General features: G+C 52.1%; 1 protein-coding gene and 1 long non-coding RNA gene across 4 annotated transcripts in view; one reads left to right on the top strand and one right to left on the bottom strand.

The window, feature by feature from the left end:
* Positions 1-19,435, top strand: part of NUDCD1 (NudC domain containing 1) — a 1,249,938-nt gene that overhangs the window by 1,148,287 nt on the left and 82,216 nt on the right. The window lies entirely within an intron of this gene.
* On the bottom strand, positions 5,056-7,728 carry LOC138497827 (uncharacterized). Its single transcript, XR_011278650.1, has 3 exons — positions 7,646-7,728; positions 7,041-7,131; positions 5,056-6,936 (listed from the first exon to the last, which is right to left on the bottom strand). It is a non-coding gene; the product is annotated as an uncharacterized lncRNA (long non-coding RNA).

Here is a 19,435-nt window from a genome sequence, read left to right as displayed (position 1 = left end):
AGTCTAGCTGTCAATCACACATGCTACGTGGTGAGCCGGGCGGCTCACCACTGGGTCAATCAGAGTAGAGTGCGACTTGGGTTGCCGAGGCAGCGCAGTCCAGGGTGCCAATTCCCCCCTCCACACCTCCTGTGGAACCCAGACAGAGTGGCACCATCTGGAGGGCTTCTGTGGAGAAGCCCGCCAAAATAGTGGAACAAAGGGCTCGACCTTGGTCAGAGTTACAGAGACGGACACAAACGCCATTTTAGAAAAGAGTTCTGGCAAAAAGACCCAACCGGGGATTTAATATTAAATAAATAAACCGGCGGTATCTTTGACATTGCACCAAAAAGTGGTGCGTTTAAAATCAATGGGAAAATCCCATAGAGAATATTCCGGTGGAATATTTTGCGTGGTAACCACTGCCACCAGCCAGATACTCGGCAAGGGGGGACTGGACAGTGCCCCCTTGAAAACAGACCCAGGGGCAATATAATTAACCCCTTCCAGTACTTCCACAATATGATGGTTTATACTGGTTCTGTTCACAATTTAGGACTAGTAAAGTCAATGGTGACTTTACATGCCCTGGGAGACAGTAGTCAGTCCCAGGGTATGGAGTCTATGTTTGGGGGTCACTATGTCACCCCTCTGATACTGCACTGAGGGTGCTGTGTAACACACACAAAAAAAATAGGTGATACCCTATGGAGTAAAAAGAGAGCCCCATAGCCCATAAGCACACACAGAGTCAAAGACACTCAAATCATGCCTAAGAGTGGGAGGAAAAGAGTCTCACTCTTAGCAGGAGAAGAAAAGAAAAAAAAATCCAGCAAAGCTGCTGGGGGACTCACTAGGTTTGGGAAATTAGCCTTATAAGAGAATTCTCCCTAACATCTCCCTCTATCGGGTTCACTACATCCATTCTTTAACACGGTTAATGTATTGCATCTTTACATCAGAAACTATGGTTTTTCTTCTCCTAGCTTTCTTTCGGCACCCTCTGTCAGGTTCACACTTGCCTTTTTCTACAGTTTACAATCCTATTGGAAAGCGGGGTTCCCTTCCACTAGCTTTCCTCTGGCAATGGCGATTGTACAAGGGATTTGACCTAACCCTTGTAGGACCACGCCTAACGCCACCCTTTCCTAGGGCTTCTGGCGCTTGTAGTTTCAAAGAACAGGTCCCGGTCAGAGTCTTCCGAATAAGCGCCCACGTGGTGCTGGACCCCACTGAACCTGGACCTCAACTGGGCTTTCTTTAAAGCTCAAACACATACACAAGTTCTTTCTCTTTCGGATTCCTTGCGTTCAAAATGTTGCTACTTTCAACCTTGGGCTCAACACTGTTCATTTTACTATCTGCTTCCTCCGACACGCCGGCTGTGCTGAACCCGTTGGCTTCTTTGTTCTCTTGAGTCAACTATAGTACCACGGTAGCCAGCTTGCCTCTTCACCTGCGTTATCAAAGCGGGAGGCCCCTGTGTACCATTGACATCAGCTGCTCCGCACGCCAGCTGTAATTGCCAGTCTTAAGCTTTCCCTTTTGGAAGCTTTGTGGGTCTAAGTTGAAAAGGGCAAGTGCGATTCCCCCTTCGTCGTCTTTCCAGGTCTCACCGCCTTTCTTCTCGTTTTGAACTGCCGGTTTAATCTAGCTGTCTCCTCGTGCATTTTGGCCTTGCTTGAAGTGTGCTTTCGTGCTCTGCCTTTTATCCCCGTGGGGAAGGTAAAGGGCTGCCAGGTGTGTGTGGTTGTCAATTGCCTAACTCTGCCTGACCCGTGCGTTGGGACATGTCAGGTAAACGGCTCTGGTGTTAGTCTGTTGTCTGTTACAGTGTAAGAAAGTGTTTGTGTGGGAAAGGGGGGTATAGCTTCTAAATATCCTACAGAGTAGGATGGGGGAAAAGGTGTTACAAGGAAGGGGATACCGTGTCTCAACCATCGGTACCCCACTGCCACTCCCCGAACACCCCTTGCCCAGGTGATCCTCCCCCACTTGTCCACCCCCAGGAACTGGGACCAATAGCAATGGCTGTGTCCTGGCCTCCTGTACGACAGATCTCCGGGGACTAGCGAGTGAGACACCTTCAGGTTTTTCACATTGACTATTGGTTGAAGTTCATAATTAGTGTCAACTCTCTTTTAAGATGGCCTTTGAATTCCTGTATACGCTTTCCTTATGTCCCTTCATTAAAACTTATGTAGTCATTATTTGTTTTTTTTGAAGCCATCCTTTACTTGCTGTTGTAGACCTGATGGCATTTACTAGTCTTTCTGGGTTATCAGACATATTGTTTTTTTTAAACATCCTCTTCCAAGAATGTTGCCAATGGGTATTCATGCCAAATGCAGATCAGTCTGGATAAGGAGGCATTCCCCTGCATGTCGTCTCATTTCTTAGTGTCCCACAATTTGATTAAACTGTCCTTGCTCATGAAATCATGTAGTCTCCCACCTCAAGTATAATGGCTTTGCACCATTTTCTAAATTTTGCCAATCATTTTGTATCAGAGTTAGTGTTGTTAAAAAATGGAGCTGAGCCTTTTAGTGGGATGATTGTATCCAAGTAGGTGCACAATCGTCAGCGAAGGCATCCCTTTCTCTGCCCCTTTTCCCAAAGTTATGGAAGGTATTTCTCAAGGGAATTGCAAAGTGCTGGCCCCACAAGAAAGGATCCTTCTTGTTTGCTACCTTACCAAAAACAATGCCCCAGCTGGCATTATTTATAGGGATGCCTGCACTGTATGGGATCTGTGAACATAAGACAACGTAATACCAGAGTATTCCGGGTGTACTCGCTGTAAGAAAAATGCTTTAAGTGGGATGAGAAATTGAGTGCCGATCTCTAGTATGTCATGAAACAATATTTGGGGGCATGGATTGAAGTTTGAGACATGGCCTGAGAAGTGTAAGTAACAGGAAGATTGTGTGGCAAACTCTCAGGCCTAGGTGCATAACCAGGGAGACTATGGGCCTCTGGGGTCCACCATCTGCTCAGTGTGAAGTAGGTCCGGAAGGATGGTACTGGTTGATTCCCGTTCCATTCCAAATCTTCCTTGCCATTACCGAGATAGCTCTGCCGAGTCCTTTCTCACCCTGGGAACAGAACCCCAACCTTTTTTAGATTATCACTGGTAGAAATGCAAAGCCCTGTTGGGAAAGGAACCAACCCCACTTATTTTCTAATAGCAACTGCTATTTGTGATAATGCAGAGCTGACCAGACTGGCACCCCCAAAGGATGTTTGTTAAATTCTGTGAGCCTGCAGGTGTCTTTCCTTTTTGGGCTTCTGTGTGAGCCTGAGATGTTCAGTGATGACAACGTGGTGCACTCAGAGTCAACATTTGCAAGATGTGCTCTCAATCATTGGGGCCACGAGCGTGCCCAGTGAGAATTCATGATATGTAGCTCAGCAACAAAAATGGATGCATCACTTACCAACCAGAACCAAATTCATTAGACCCTACTGAGTTGTTCCGGCCTGGAACAGACCAATAATAATTCCAAGATCACGGTGTGTGCCGAGTTGAACCTACGCCCACGGTCCGGCCTTGATTTGCACAACTCAGTTTTGCACAGCTGTGAACTTTGTAGTTTCAGAGCAAGCATGCTAATCACGGAGCTCTGTAAAATGGAGATAATCCTTCTGTTAAAATCCAGAGCTGCTAACATATAAAATGGACTCCCAATCAGGGCAGTTATTAGAGTTGGAAGATGAAGGCCAGGAGAATGAGATGGGGTTTGTTGGAACAGTGAGGAGGAGAGAAGCAGGACGGGGGAGGAGGGGATAGGCCGACAGAGTAAGAGAGATAACATGAGGTGATCGGAGAGCAGTGGAGGGCAGGAGGGAGTGGAGAGAACATCAGAGAAGCAGTTGGTTACAGAGGAGCCAATGGAGGGGAAGAGAAGAGGATATCCCAGATAGAGACCAACTAGGAGTTGGCAGAAGGACAAAGGATAATAGCAAAAGAGGAGCAGGAGAAGGAGGATGAGGTGGTGGTGGTGGTGTGATGAAAGAATAAAGGAGAGATCGGGTGTGAAGGAGAACGAGAAAGTACGAGCTGACAGAAGTCTAAAGTAGTAGACGCTAGGTAGGAGGGTTGCTGGTGAGAGGAGGTTGAAGAAATAGAGGTAGGAAGAGAAAGTGACAGAGTGGTCAAGTGATGGAAGAAGGGTAGCATTCTAGCGCATGGCTAGAGGTTGAGGTGGAAAAGAGGGAGAACATCAGTGTTGATGAGAAGGGGATAGAGCACAAAGAGGGCTAAGTGGGACCTGGCCTTGTGAGAAGGGTCCTTGGCTGGTGGAGGAGACTGGTTCCCTGGTTTACCCCCTGTAACTCCTATACCAAACATAATCCTGAATAGGATCAGAAAGGAACTGACAACGGATCTACGTGATTTTACCGAACCGAAAAGTTCGACTCCCAAAAGTCGTTTTTTTTCTTTTTTTTTTCAATTTTCCGCAAATATATATTTGTGGGGGGAGACCCCCCACAGCCCCTCCACCTTCCCCCTATACATTTTCTATTCACTTTACCCACCTCCCCCCACATATATATATATATATATGTGGAAAATTGTGGGTTGAACTTTTGGGGGTCAAACATTTGGGAGTAGGTAATTGTGTACAATACCCTGACAACTGACCCCTTTCTGATGACTGAAGGCCCAGCTGTCGTGGTGACCAAGGTATCAAGGACGAGAAGTAGAAAAACCACATCATGATGATAAAGACTTTTCAACCAAGTAGTGAGACTGAGTGACCTTTTTCTTTTTTGGTCACTACTGAGACTGGTTCATGGTCCTGAAAGAAAGTTATTTGTTTTGCTGCACACCCTAGAATCACATCTTTTCGTTTTCAGTTTACCATAATAAATGCCCTGGTTACTAAAAAGCCTGGTATGACTAGTCTGTTGATCCCTTGGTCTGTGTCAATATTATGAACAATCTATAAAACAATATGATAAATATACTATTATTACAAATCCTACTGAAATAAACCTTTTACAATAAAAAGAACACAATCAAATTGGCTCAGGGTGTTTGTGAGGGGTCAGAAATGCGAGGCAGGCCACTTGAAAGTTACAAATGCCACTTTATTTAAATCAAAAAAGGTTGGATAAACACCTCACTATCCCTTCCTTGGTGAGGATTTCTGTACCTGTGAGGATTTCTGTACCTAACGTAATTTAAAGGAAAACACTCTAACAAAAGGTTTCCTTTCCTACACACCAAATCAATAAGGAATTGTATGGCAGTTTAACAAGAACAAACAGAGCAACATAATTCATAACACAATAGCTGCTTTTCCTGAAAACCTGGGTGAGTTCACCTTCCCCATATTTAAGCAGCTTGTTCTTTAAATGTTCAGAAAGGTTTAGGAAATCCTGTATCATAACAAAAGAAAGGTTCAACTTCAGTTTTTTCCTAATCCAACTTGACAACACAAAGTTCCAACTTGGATCCAAGGATAGTTCACAATTATATAACAACACTTTCTTCCGTCTACTTGTAGTCAAATTTTTGAGATGGCTTCCTGTCATCAGCAATGAATAGTTCGTAACTTCTGTAAATTTAAAGCAAATGTGTTTGTCAGAATGTTTTAGCACCACTTCAACTTCAGTAGTGCTTTCTCAAAACACATCCAGCAAGCAGATTTCATACCTTCAGCTTCAAATTGTTATTGTCAAGATGTTTTGGTACCACTTCAGCCTTGTAATATGTCTTATCCCACCACCATACTTTACACGTTTTTACTTGAATTACTCTCATGCCAGGTTTACCACTTCCACAATAATGGTTGCAGATGCTCTTGGCCTGATATACTCTCCTGCTAGCCAAGACAAACCAGTGCAGTTCACTGTATGGGTATACTCTCCTGCCCGCACAGAACCAATTGGCACAAAATTCGAAGACCTGGTATGCTCCCTTGCCAGGCCCAACTGCTACCTCAAAGTACTTCTGTGGAAAGGGTCAACTTCAAAGGTTTTAATTAACAATATGTTCTGCTTCTCCTTCACAACTTTAGATTTAGAATTCTCTACGGGGGACTGTGATGAATCCTAAAGATCCCTCACTAAAACCTTGCCTAAAGTCTGCTCCCAGGTGGCCAGAGAAAGACAGATGCTTCCTGACCTTGGGGGTGGTGTCCTGTGGGAGGATCACCTGGGAGGAGACAAAGCCCAGGGTGGGGAGGAGCTCCTTTGGGGTGAGAAGCAGTATTTCATCATTAAAAGGGAGAAAGTTTTAGAATTGCCAAAGCATGTAATGGCCTATTGTTGTTCTGATGTATCTGAACCTTATATAAAACCCGTGGATATAGGCACAAGGGACATAAAACCGGAACAATCCCAAAGAACAGAAACACCATTGAAGGTGCTTGAGGATAAAAATCCTCTTCACCCCACCTTAAACAAACTCTCTTCCTCTGTAATAATGGATCCGGATGGTTCATATGAAACAAAAGAACCATTCACCACCAGCTACCCACCTCTACCACACCACAGTTGTAGGGAGAGCTGCTCAATCTAGAATAATTAATATCATTAAATTACATGTTCCACCAAGGACATTATATCAAATTGGCATATTTTAATTTTTAAACAGTCACTCTAAAAAACATATAAAAAATCATTATATGAGCACATTATTGACAAATTAACAAGAAGTGGTCTCGAATTAACACTTTTGGCTTTTTCTTTCACAAATGCATGTGTAATTCATATGCATTCAGTGGTTACGTGGGGTCAGTAACAGTGAATGTGACCATATCAGGATTACAAAAAAGACATGGTTTAACAGCGTCTACACTCTGATGTGTTTCTGGGGCAGAGGACAGCACTGTTGTAGTCTAGATTTCATCAGTGGTGTCCCAGGACCTGTCTTCAGGACGCAGCCGGTTTAGGGGAAAGGTTGATTACACTGTAAGCATGGTACATATGCTTCAGTGTTGTGATCTAAAAACAAGATGAAATGGACTGGGTGTGAGAAATGTTCATAAAAGGGACCTTGGTGGTGGTAACATGAGCATTGTAAATAACAGAGTAGTAGTCCTACTAACCTTGTATCAATTTCTTTGGGTGTAGAGGGTGAGATAATTGCACTTATCGATATGACTTAACAATAAGTTCAAACATCTGGGGTACTCCGTACTATAAACAAATACATATAAGGAGTCAGTGATACTATGTCAACAAATACATTTTTGCCATTTATGCACATATGCAATAGACCGGAACATCAGTTTTTACCGTCTATTATTGAGGTAGGCAATGCCAGGATGTCTGGTATCACGTGAAAAAGATGAATTGATTCCCAAAGTGGCGGACTCAGGACTACATGTCTTATAATGCACCATTAGATGTATAAGAAGCAAAGCGGATGACATATATTGGTATCAAACTTCCATGGTAGCAAAAATGTTATATGCCCATAACTTTCGAGGTGTTCTAAAAGTAAAACACTTATGTCCATATCTAACAAATGTAGATTGAAGTAATACGGCTACAGCACTTGGCGTGTCGTATGCAGGCACAGATGTTGCTTTCGATGTATTCACCGTGTATTTGTTCAAAATGAACGCGCCAGTTAGTGAATTGCGCTGTTAAACCATACTCGTCTTTTATAGTTTAGAAGAGTGAGTGAAAGGGCTAGATACAGGCTTACCTTCAGGGACCGTAGTTGAATCTCGTATTTTAAACGGGATATTCAACATGGAAAACGGAATATAACCGTCCTGACTATCACGTCAGTACCGTCATATCCTCTCTGCTTGTCAACTTGTAGACAGAGAGGATGGGACTACTACTAAGCTGTGCTACACTTTACTAACACGGAACCAGCGCGCCATCTTTTAATGGCAAATAATATATCAGACAATGGCGAGAAATTTATTTCCACTATTTTGTCAATACTCGGGGATGCAGAAAGAACGTATATATGTGCCCAACTTCTTCCACAGCGTTTGTTGTCCATCGCTAGCCGTGTAGATTAAGAAGGTGAAGCACTCTGAAAACGGAATATTATCTTAGACTGTAAACTGTAACCCGGCTACAGATGAGATGTCATTGAAAAAACCGGCCTAAAATATGAAGTGGTAATTACATCATCCATCTGCATTGAGTATATGTCAGTCAGCAAGTATGTGGTTTCATACCACGGATGGATTAGATACTTGCAAAACTGACTCTATGGGGTACAGCACAGTGGGAGTCTTAGCTTTAGACGTGGAGGTATATGAAAAGTCTACCTACACTTTTGTATACTTAAAATTTATTGGAATAGGCGGCCAGATAGTGGACAAAAAGATTCCATTGCACAGCTATGTTCAGTCTAGTTTTTAGATCATAGATCCATTTCCGCTCCAGTTTTTTAAGGGACAAATCCCTATTGCCACCTCGTGAATGTGCTTTCTTGGTCTGTATTACGAACCAGAAAATATCTTCACAGGTGTTTTATGCCTCTAAGAAGTGGGCTACGAGGGGCTTATCAGGTGTCCCGTTCCGAATTGCCGAACGATGTTCACTTATTCGTAGTTTAACAGATCTAATTGTTTTGCCCACATACAGTAGCCCACAAGCGCATTTTATCCCATGTATTCTCCAGCATGGGGTCTGGCATGGATTCACATGCTCAAGAATATTCCCCGTCGTCAGGCCAGGAATTCTCGGTAAAGAAAAAATCAGTATCAGTTTTGTTTCTGATCTGTCTTTCTTAGTAGTAACCATTCTCCAGCATGGGGTCTGGCATGGATTCACATGCTCATGAATATTCCCCGTCGTCAGGCTGGGAATCCTCGGTAAAGAAAAAACCAGTATCAGTTTCGTTTCTGATCTGTCTTTCGTAGTAATAACCAATCACTGGTCTCTGCGTCATACTGACCACAGCCAATGACTGCCCTCTACCTAAGCACCGCCTCTGGCAGCCATCTTCAGATTTTTACCGCACGTTCATGTGTTGGGATCCTCGTGCTATTGCTCTCGAGCGTTAGTGCTATTTTTTCGCGCTTTTTACAAAAAACTTCGATTCTTTCGGTCAAAAGAGCCTCAAGCTCCACCGATCCTACATCCGATCAACGGGGACCCGTGTCGGATTCATCTGTGCCCCTCAAGGGTGAAGATTTCGTCGAGCTACACTTCGGAGGACTCCAGAAGCTTCTCAGGCCCTGTCTCGGAGATGGCCCAGGAGAAGGGAAGCTCGACGCCCGGAAAGCTGTTCAGGGTCTGCCCTGGATGCCAGCTGCAGAACGTCTTCAAGGAGGACGAACACTCTTTCTGCCTTTACTGCCTTCATGAGGACAAGACGCACGTGGAGAAGGACTGTGCGTTTTGCGGCAACATGTCGGAACGGACCATGAAGGACCGCCATCAACGTCTCGCCAACTGGCTGGAGGGTAAGAGCCCGTCTGGCGAGAAGAAGAAGAAATCCGAGCGGTCTTCTAAGACCTTTGAGGGCGCCCCGGCGACGGGGGCCCAACATAAGGCCAAGCACCGCGAGTCCGCTGGCACCGGGAGCGCCGAACGGTCGGGCTCTACGGGCGCCAGGCAGGGCGCACCCTCCCCGGCACCATCAACCACGAGCCAACGCTCTGGGTCGGGTAAGAGGAAGGCCGAGCACCCGGCGAAGCTCCTGGAGAGGCCCCGGTCGAGCTCTAAGGCAGAGGAGGAGCGTGGCAGTGCCCCCTCCCTCAAGGATAAGGCGGTGAGCGCACCTAAGGTGGTGAAGGCCTTGATCCATCCGACCAAGCCCTCTATCGAAACGGTCGCGGCGGCCCTGGCTCAGCCTGTGGTGGCTGCACCAGTGGTGGCGACCTCAGGGCCCAGAATCTCCCTGCCTCCTCGGAGGGAGTCTTCCTTTGTGCCCATCGATAGGACCCCCGTGAAACCCTCCGTGGGGAAGAAGAAGGGGGGGCAGGGCGTCGTCGTAGAGTCGGCCTCAACCTCAGAAGAGGAGCTGATCGAGGTCTTAAGCCACGGCCTAGGCGTGGAAGAAGGCCAGCCCGTCGGAATGGACCCCGACGCAGGTGACGACGACGACATCGTCGAGGATACCGACGGGGCCCCTGCTCGCCCGTCGGATTCCCCTCTGCTAGCGCCGCAAGACAACTCGGCGGCCATTTTGTTGGCCATACAGTCCTTATGCTCCGAGATAAGGACGAGGCTACCGTTACCGACGGAGGAACCTCTCCCGTCGGGGGATCCAGAACCGGGACCTTCTGGTGTTCCCCCTACCAAGAAAAGAAGGATCCATCCACCACCTCCTTTTCAACCGTCGCGCCCCTTCCAGCCCTCCTCCCCGTCCACCCGAGGGGATGATACGGGGACTGACACGGCAGCGACGGGTACGGACGACGAGGCATACGACGAGGATTTTCCGTCGTCGCCTCCCACCAGGGCCTCTCCGCCCGACGAGATCGGATCTTTCCACTCCATGATCTCCAGGGCTTCCGAGCTTTTCCAACTCTGCCCTGAGGAGAAGAAAAAGGAAGGCTTCCTTTATCAGCGGCGCGAGGCCAAGAGGAAGACGGTCCTCGCAGTGCCTCTGTTGGACGACATTTGGGATGAGGGCCTTTCCCTCCTCAAGAACCCTTCCACGACGCCAGCTAGAAGAGACCGGTACGAGAAAAAGTACCGGGTCCCGGACACGGCCCCCCTATGCCTCCGGGCGCAGCCTACCCCGGACTCCGTCGTCTCCGCGGCAGCCAGGAAGAAAGCGGGGGGGGTGCGGCCTCCACATCGACTTCCCCGCCGGACGGCGAGGGAAAGAAATTGGATACTATGGGGCGTAGAGTCATCTCGTCGGCAGCGACGACGATTAAAGCGGCCAACGCCTTGGCTATCGTGGCCCGCTACGACAGGGAGCTCTGGTACAAGATGGCTCCCCTGCTGGATTTTCTGCCGGACGACAAGAGGGCGGAGGCCCTTGAGATCCTGCAGGAAGGTGAGGTGGCCTCGGACCACGCCATCACCGTGGCGACGGACATCGCCGACACTGGATTCCGCCAGCTGGGCAACGGTGTTTGCCTTCGACGTCGTGGATGGCTCAAAGCTACGGACTTCCGGCAGGACGTCCAGACCAGAGTCCTGGACATGCCCTTCGACGGGAACAACCTGTTTGGGAAGACAGTGGACGATTCCCTTCAGGCCATCAAGGCGGATACTGAGACGGCCCGGGCCCTTGGAGTCCTGCAACGACGGACGCCCTTTCGGAGCGGCGGAGGCAAGGGCGCCTCCAAAGGTTCCGGCGGCGGTTTCGCTTCCTACCGTCAAGCGGCCCGCTCGTCGTCGCAAGAGGCCTACAGAGGACGAGGCAAGTCTAGCGGACCCCGCCGTCGTCGCCAAGGAGGTCAAGGCGGCAAGGCCGCGTCCAAGCAGGATTGAACCGGCCTTGGGGTCGGGCCCCCACCGAAGCACCCCGGTGGGAGGCCGGCTGGCGGGCTTCGTCAGCGTGTGGGAGTCCATCTCCACCGACCGTTGGGTGCTGGACGCCCTGGCCCGGGGCCACGCGCTCGAGTTTCAAAGAAGGTGCCCGTGCGTCCCCCCCGTGGCCAGGAAAGAACTTCACGTCCCTCAACTTCTCCTGGAGGTAAAGGCGATGCTCAGAAAGGGCGCCATCGAACTCGTCCCAAAGAGGCTTCGGGGCTCCGGAGTCTACTCGAGATACTTCCTCGTGAAGAAGAAGACGGGAGGATGGCGCCCCATCCTGGACCTGCGACGTCTGAACAAGTTCATCAAGGCGCAGAAGTTCCGGATGGTCACCCTCCAGCACGTCCTGGGTCAGCTGGAGGAAGGAGACTTCCTATCGTCGTTGGATTTGGAGGATGCCTACTTCCACATTCCCATCCTAAAGGGGCACCGCAAATTCCTCAGATTCGTGGTCCAAGGGCGTCATTACCAGTTCAAAGCCCTTCCCTTCGGACTACGGTCGGCACCCAGGGTATTCACCAAGTGCCTTGCACCGGTGGCGGCGCAGCTGCGCCGCGAGGGGATCCACGTCTACCCCTACCTGGACGACTGGCTCATCCGCGCCAAGACGAGGGAGCTCGCCGTGGTCCACACGGCAAGGACCGTCCAACTCCTCACGGACCTGGGATTCTCCGTGAACTACGCCAAATCCCACCTGGTGCCCGCGCAAGTCGCACTGTTTCTGGGAGCGAGGCTCGACACAGTGTCCCTTCTGGCCTCCCCGTCGGAGGAGAGGACCAGGACCATCTTGGGCAAGGTGCAACGGATGTTGGTGGCCGACGCGGCCAAAGTGAGGTCCATCAAGTCCCTCCTCGGGATGATGTCTTCCTGCATCTACCTCATTCCCATGTGCAGGCTCCGGATGCGCCCGTTGCAAGAATTCCTGGATGCGCGCTGGATCCAGACGACGGGCAGCTTCGAGGAAAGGATCAAGCTCGATGAGAGTTTCCGACGAGCGATACGGTGGTGGGGCACCCGCGCGCATCTGACGGCGGGCATGGACTTCCAGACCCCAGCCCACCAGGAGACTGTGACCACGGATGCCTCCCTGGAAGGGTGGGGAGCGCACACCGAAAATCTGCACGCAAGGGGACTCTGGCTCCCGACGGAGAAGTCCCTACATATCAACGTCCTGGAGCTCCGTGCAGTGTTTTGGGCCCTCAGGTCCTTCCTTCCGTCCCTCAAGGGCAAGGTGGTGAGGATCTTCACCGACAACACCACCACCATGTTTTACATCAGGAAACAGGGCGGAACCAGGTCCCCAGCGCTGTCCAAGGAGGCGCAGGACCTGTGGCATTGGGCCGTCGCCCAAGGGATTTTTCTGGTGCCGTTTCATCTGGCAGGGATAAAAAACACCATCGCCGACTCACTCAGCAGGGAGCTGCGCTCGTGCCACGAGTGGGAACTACGGCAGGATCTGGTGGATCGCCTCTTCCGACGGTGGGGCACACCCCAGATCGACCTGTTCGCGACGGCGACGAACACCAAGTGCCGGAGGTTCGCCAGCAGGTTTCCCCAGACGAGGAGCATGGGCGATGCTTTCTCGTTCCCCTGGGAGGGCCTGTTCCTCTACGCGTTCCCTCCCTTGCCTCTGCTAATCCGGCTCGTCAACCAGCTCAAGAGGTCACGGTGCAGGATGATCCTCGTCGCACCTGCGTGGCCGAGGCAGATATGGTTCCCGGACCTTCTGGACTTGTCAGCGTCCCCGCCGATCAAGCTGCCGGCGGACGCGGATCTACTCTCCAGGGAAGGAGGCGCCATCCTCCACCACGACCCGAAGTCGCTGAACTTGCAGGCCTGGCTCCTGCAGCACTAGAGTTTGGAGGATACGACATACCGGCCGATTGCAGAGAGGTTCTTGCAAAGGCCAGGGCGTCCTCGACTCTTAAATGCTACGGACACAAATGGAAGAGGTTCTCTGTCTGGTGCCACGCACAGAAGATTAACCCTCTACGGATTACGGCTCCCCAAGTACTGCCGTACCTGCTGACGCTGGCCAAAGCTGGTCTGGCACATGCGTCCATCAAGATTCATCTTGCTGCGATCTCCCGATACACCAGAACCACGGGCCGGACGTCCTTGTGGTCTCATCGTCTGGTGAAAGAGTTCATGAAGGGACTGTTCAGATCGTTCCCGCCGGTGAAGGCCCCGGCCCCGGCGTGGGAGCTCAACGTGGTGCTGACCAAGCTCTTGGGACCTCCGTTCGAGCCTCTGCACTCGGCCCCGTTGAAGTTTCTATCGTGGAAAACAGCTTTTCTTGTGGCCATCACCTCCGCACGACGAGTGGGAGAGATCCAGGCCCTTTCCTGCAAGGCCCCGTACTTGACTTTCCACGACACGAGGGTAGTGCTCAGGACGCACCCCTCCTTCATGCCCAAGGTACCGTCGGACTTCCATCTCAACGAACCCTTGGTGTTACCTGTGTTCTTCCCGTCGCCTTCGTCGCCGGCTGAGAGGACTTTGCACTCGCTGGATGTAGCTAGAGCGCTGAAGTTCTACGTGGACCGCACGAAGGGTTTTCGGAAGACGTCACAACTCTTTGTGAACTTTGGACCTGTCAATCAGGGGAAGGCTCTCTCGAAGGCTTCCATCTCCAGATGGCTCTCCGGCTGTATCATGTGCTGTCACCGGTTGGCAAACCGACCGCTGCCTGGCCGTCCGTCCGAGAGCCCATTCCACCAGAGCGATCGCAGCTACCACGGCGTTCCTATCTGGTGTGCCCCTGCTGGACATATGCAGGGCTGCTACGTGGAGGTCGACGCACACCTTCACGAAATTCTACTGCGTCGACCGGGATTCCAGGGAGGAGTCCAGGGTCGGCCAAGCAGTGCTGCGCAACCTGTTCGCCTGAGGTGAGCCTGGTGAGGAGGTAAGATGCTTAATGTTGAGTTGATGTGATGCTTAATGTTGAGCCTTTGCCACCTCCCGTGGTTGTGCATGTGTGTACTGCTATGTATTCTTTATTCATGAGCATGTGAATCCATGCCAGACCCCATGCTGGAGAAGGAACAAGTTACTTACCTGTAACTGTTGTTCTCCAGCATGGGTCTGGCATGGATTCACATGCGAACCCTCCCGCCTACCCCTCTGCGGCTCTTCACTTGGTCATACTGCCACTTCACGTGCTTCCAAATCTGAAGATGGCTGCCAGAGGCGGTGCTTAGGTAGAGGGCAGTCATTGGCTGTGGTCAGTATGACGCAGAGACCAGTGATTGGTTATTACTACGAAAGACAGATCAGAAACGAAACTGATACTGGTTTTTTCTTTACCGAGGATTCCCAGCCTGACGACGGGGAATATTCATGAGCATGTGAATCCATGCCAGACCCATGCTGGAGAACAACAGTTACAGGTAAGTAACTTGTTCCATCGCTGATCTCTGGGTCATACTGCCCCCAGCCAATGACTGCCCTTTCCCTAAGCCCCTCCCCTGGCAGCCATCTTCAGATTTTTACCGCATGCTCAAGTGTTGGGAGTCCTCGTGTTTAGCTCTCGAGCTTTTTGCTGCATTTTCGCGCTTTTCAAAGAGATTTTCTCATTTTTCGGGCAAATAGAGCCTCAAGCTCCACCGTGTCTACATCCGATCAACGGGGACCCGTTTTGGATTTTTCTACGCCCCTCAAGGGTGAAGTTTTCGTCGAGTTAAGCTTCTTGGAGGAGTCCAGAAGTTTCTGTGGCCTACCCGGGACATGGCCCAGGAGAAAGGGAACTCGACGCCTGGAAAGCTGTTCGGAGTTTGCCCTGGATGCCAGCTACAGAATGTGTTCAAAGAGGACGAACATTCAAAGTGCCTCTACTGCCTTCATGAGGACAAAACGCACATGGAGAAGGACTGTGCGTTTTGCGGGAACATGTCGGAACGGACCATCAAGGATCGACATCTTCATCTCTCCAACTGGCTGGAAGGAAAGAGCCCGTCGGGTGAGAAGAAGTAGTAGTAGTAGTAGTCTGAGCGGCCTTCTAAGTCCTGTGAGGGCGCCCCGGCGACGGGGGCACAACAGAATGCAAAGCACAGCGAGTCTGCAGGCACCGGGAGCGCCGAACGGTCTGGCTCCTCGGCTGCCAGGCAGGGCGCATCCTCTCCAGCACCATCAACCACGAGCCAACGCTCTGGCTCAGGGAAGAGGAAAGCCGAGAGCCCGGCAAAGCTTCTCGAGAGGCCCCGGTCGGTCTCGAAGGATCCAGCAGAGGGGAACCGAGGCAGTGACCCTCCCCCCAAGGTGAAGGCCACAGGCCCGCAGAAGGTGGTGAAGGCCTTGATTCACCCGGCTAAGGCCTCTATCGAGGAAGTCGCGGTGGCCCTGGCGCATCCTGGGGAGGCTACACCAGTGGAGGCGACCTCGGGGCCCAGAGTTTCCCTGCCACCGCGGAGGGAAGCCTCTTTCAGGCCCATCGAGAAGACCCCCGTGAAGACCCCAGTGGAAAAAGGGGGGGCGGTGTCCATTGTGGCTGGTTGATGTCTTGGAGGGCTTCGACGAGGGCGATGAGAGCGCCGGCGGCGCCGGCGAGGTTCCTAGTCAACCGTCCCGCCCATCGCTTCCGGAGCCGCAGGACAACTCGGTGGCCATTTTGTTGGCAATACAATCCTTATGTTCGGAGATAAGGACGAGATTGCCTCTACCACCAACGGAGGAGCCAGAACCAGGTCCGACGGAGGAGCCAGAACCAGGCCTGTCGGGAAGTCCCCCAAACAAGAGAAGACGGACCCATCCAGCCCCGCCTTTTCAGCCCTCGCGGCCTGCTCAGCCTTTGCCCACATCCCCCATACCTGGAGATGACACGGGAGCTGACACGGCCACGACGGGTACGGATGACGACGGCGGTGACGACGGGATGGAGCTCCAGTCACCTCCAGCCCGGGCCTCCCTGCCCGGCGAGATTGGGTCTTTCCACGCTATGATCGCCAGGGCATCTGAGCTTTTTCAGCTCTGCCCCGAAGAGAAGAAGGAAGGTAGGTTTCCTTTACCAACGGCGCAAGGCCAAGAGGAAGACAGTCCTCGCCGTGCCTCTGTTGGATGACATCTGGGACGAGGGTCTCACCCTTCTCAAGAACCTGTCTATGACGCCTGCCAAGAGGGATCGGTATGAGAAGAAGTACCGGGTCCCCGACGCGGCCCCTTTGTGCCTTAGGGCGCAACCGACCCCTGACTCGGTCGTCTCAGCGGTGGCCAAGAAGAAAGCGGGGGGGCATCAACCTCAACTTCCCCTCCGGACGGCGAAGGAAAGAAGCTGGATGCAATGGGATGACGAGTTATCTCGTCGGCGGCAACAACGATTAAGACGGCCAACGCCCTCGTGATCGTGGCCCGCTACGACAGGGAGTTATGGTACAAGATCGCCCCCCTGTTGGACTTCCTACCGGACGACAAGAGGGCTGTGGCCCTGGAGATCTTGCAGGAAGGTGAGGTGGCGTCGGACCACGCCATAATGGTGGCAACGGACATTGCCGACACTGGTTTCCGCCAGCTAGGCAATGGCGTTTGCCTCAGACGACGAGGGTGGCTCAAGGTGACGGATTTACGCCAGGATGTACAAGCCAAGGTTTTGGAAATGCCGTTAGACGGGAACAACCTGTTTGGGAAAACAGTGGATGAGTCCCTCCAAGCCATCAAGGCGGACACAGAGACAGCTAAGGCACTAGGAGTTCTCCAGCAACAAAGGCCGTCCTTTCGGAGCTCCGGAAGCAAGCATGGTGCCTCCAAGGGGTTCGGCAGTGGCTCCTCTACATACCGCCAAGCGGCCAGCTCCTCATTGCAGGAAGCCTATAGAGGACAAGGCAAGTCGGGTGGATCCCGCCATCGTCGCCAAGGCGGCAAGGCGTCCTCCAAGCAAGATTGAACCGACCATGGCGGTGGGCCCCCACCGAAGCATCCCGGTGGGAGGCCAGCTGGCAAAGTTCGTCAGCGTGTGGGAGTCCATCTCCACCGACCGTTGGGTGCTGGATGCCCTGGCCCAGGGGCACACCCTCCAATTTCGAAAAAGTGCCCCTGCATTCCTCCCGTGGCCAGGAAAGAAAACCACGTTCCTCAACATCTGTTGGAGGTAAGGGCGATGCTCAAGAAAGGTGCCATCGAGCTCGTCCCAAAGAGGCTCCTGGGCTCCGGAGTATACTCCAGGTACTTCCTCGTGAAAAAGAAGACAGGAGGGTGGTGACCCATCCTGGACCTGCGACAACTGAACAAGTACATCAAGGCACAGAAGTTCCGGATGGTCACCCTCCAGCACGTGCTGGGACAGCTGGAGGAGGGCGATTTCCTGTCGTCGTTGGATTTGGAGGATGCATACTTTCACATTCCCATTCTAAAAGGACACCGGAAGTTCCTCAGGTTCGTGGTCCAAGGGCGGCACTACCAGTTCAAGGCCCTCCCGTTCGGATTGAAGTCGGCACCCAGGGTTTCACCAAGTGCCTCGCTCCAGTGGTGGCGCGGCTGCGCCTGCAGGATATCCACATCTACCCCTACCTGGACGATTGGCTCATCCGTGCAAGGACAAGGGAGCTCGCCGTAGAACACACAGCGGAGACCGTCCAGCTGCTCATGGACCTGGGGTTCTCCATCAACTTCCCCAAGTCCCACCTGGTCCCCTCGCAAGTCGCACTGTTTCTGGGAGCCAAGCATGACACAGTGGCGCGTCTGGCTTCGCCGTCGGAGGAAAGGACGTGGCCAGGGTGAGGTCCATCAAGTCCCTCCTCGGGATGATGTCCTCTTGCATTTATCTCATGCGCCTGTGCAGGCTTCGGATCCGCCCTCTACAGGAGTTCCTAGACGCCCGCTGGATTCAGCTTCGAGGACAGGATCCCTCTCAAGGAGACCTTCCGACGAGCGATCCGGTGGTGGGGCACCCACGCTCATCTAGCGGCAGGGACAGACTTTCAGACCCCGCCCCACCAGGCGACGGTGACGACGGATGCCTCCCTGGAGGGTGGGGAGCTCACAGCAGAGATCTTCACGCGAGAGGCCTTTGGCTCCCGTAGGAGAAGCCGCTCCACATCAACTTCCTGGAGCTCCAGGCAGTGTTCTGGGCCCTCAGGTCCTTTCTCCCATCCCTCAAGGGCAAGGTAGTGAGGATCTTCACCGACAACACCACCACGATGTTCTACATCCGGAAGCAGGGTGGAACCAGATCCCCGCCCTATCCAAGGAAGCCCAGGATCTGTGGCAGTGGGCCATTGCTCAAGGGATGTTTCTGGTGCCATTTCATCTGGCAGGGATAAAAAAACACCATCGCCGACTCACTCAGCAGAGAGCTGCGCTCGTGCCACGAGTGGGAACTACGCCAGGATGAAGTGGACCGACTCTTTCAGTGATGGGGCAGACCCCAGATCGACCTGCTTGCGACGGCGACGAACTCCAAGTGCCAGAGGTTCGCCAGCAGGTTTCCCCAACCGAGGAGCATGGGCGATGCTTTCTCGTTCCCCTGGGACAGCCTGCTCCTATATGCGTGCCCTCCGTTGCCTTTGCTGCTCCGACTCATCAACCAGCTCAACCTACCGGTCAAGCTGCCGACGGACGCAGATCTTCTTTCCAGAGAAGGAGGCGCCATCCTTCATCACGACCCAGAGTCGCTGAACTTGCAGGCCTGGCTCCTGCAGCACTAGAGTTTGGAGGGTACTATATCCCGGCTGACTGCAGAGAGGTTCTTGCAAAGGCCAGGGCGCCCTCAACTCTCAAGTGTTACGGACATAAGTGGAAGAGGTTCTCTGTCTGGTGCCGTGCACAGAAGATTAACCCTCTGCGGTTTACGGCCCCTCAAGTACTGCCCCTCAAGTACTGTTGCTGGCCAAGGCTGGACTAGCTCACGCTTCCATCAAGATACATCTGGCTGCAATCTCCAGATACACCAGAGCTACGGGACGGGTGTCCTTGTGGTCTCATCGCCTGGTAAAGGAATTTATGACGGGATTGTTCCGATCGTTCCCTCCGGTGAAGGCTCCTGCTCCGGCGTGGGAACTCAACGTGGTGCTGTCTAGGCTCATGGGGACGCCATTCAAGC

This window comes from Ambystoma mexicanum, chromosome 5q (genome assembly GCF_040938575.1).
Source record: "Ambystoma mexicanum isolate Mex_15411 chromosome 5q, UKY_AmexF1_1, whole genome shotgun sequence".
Lineage (NCBI taxonomy): Eukaryota > Metazoa > Chordata > Amphibia > Caudata > Ambystomatidae > Ambystoma > Ambystoma mexicanum.
This window is presented reverse-complemented; position numbering and strand designations above follow the sequence as displayed.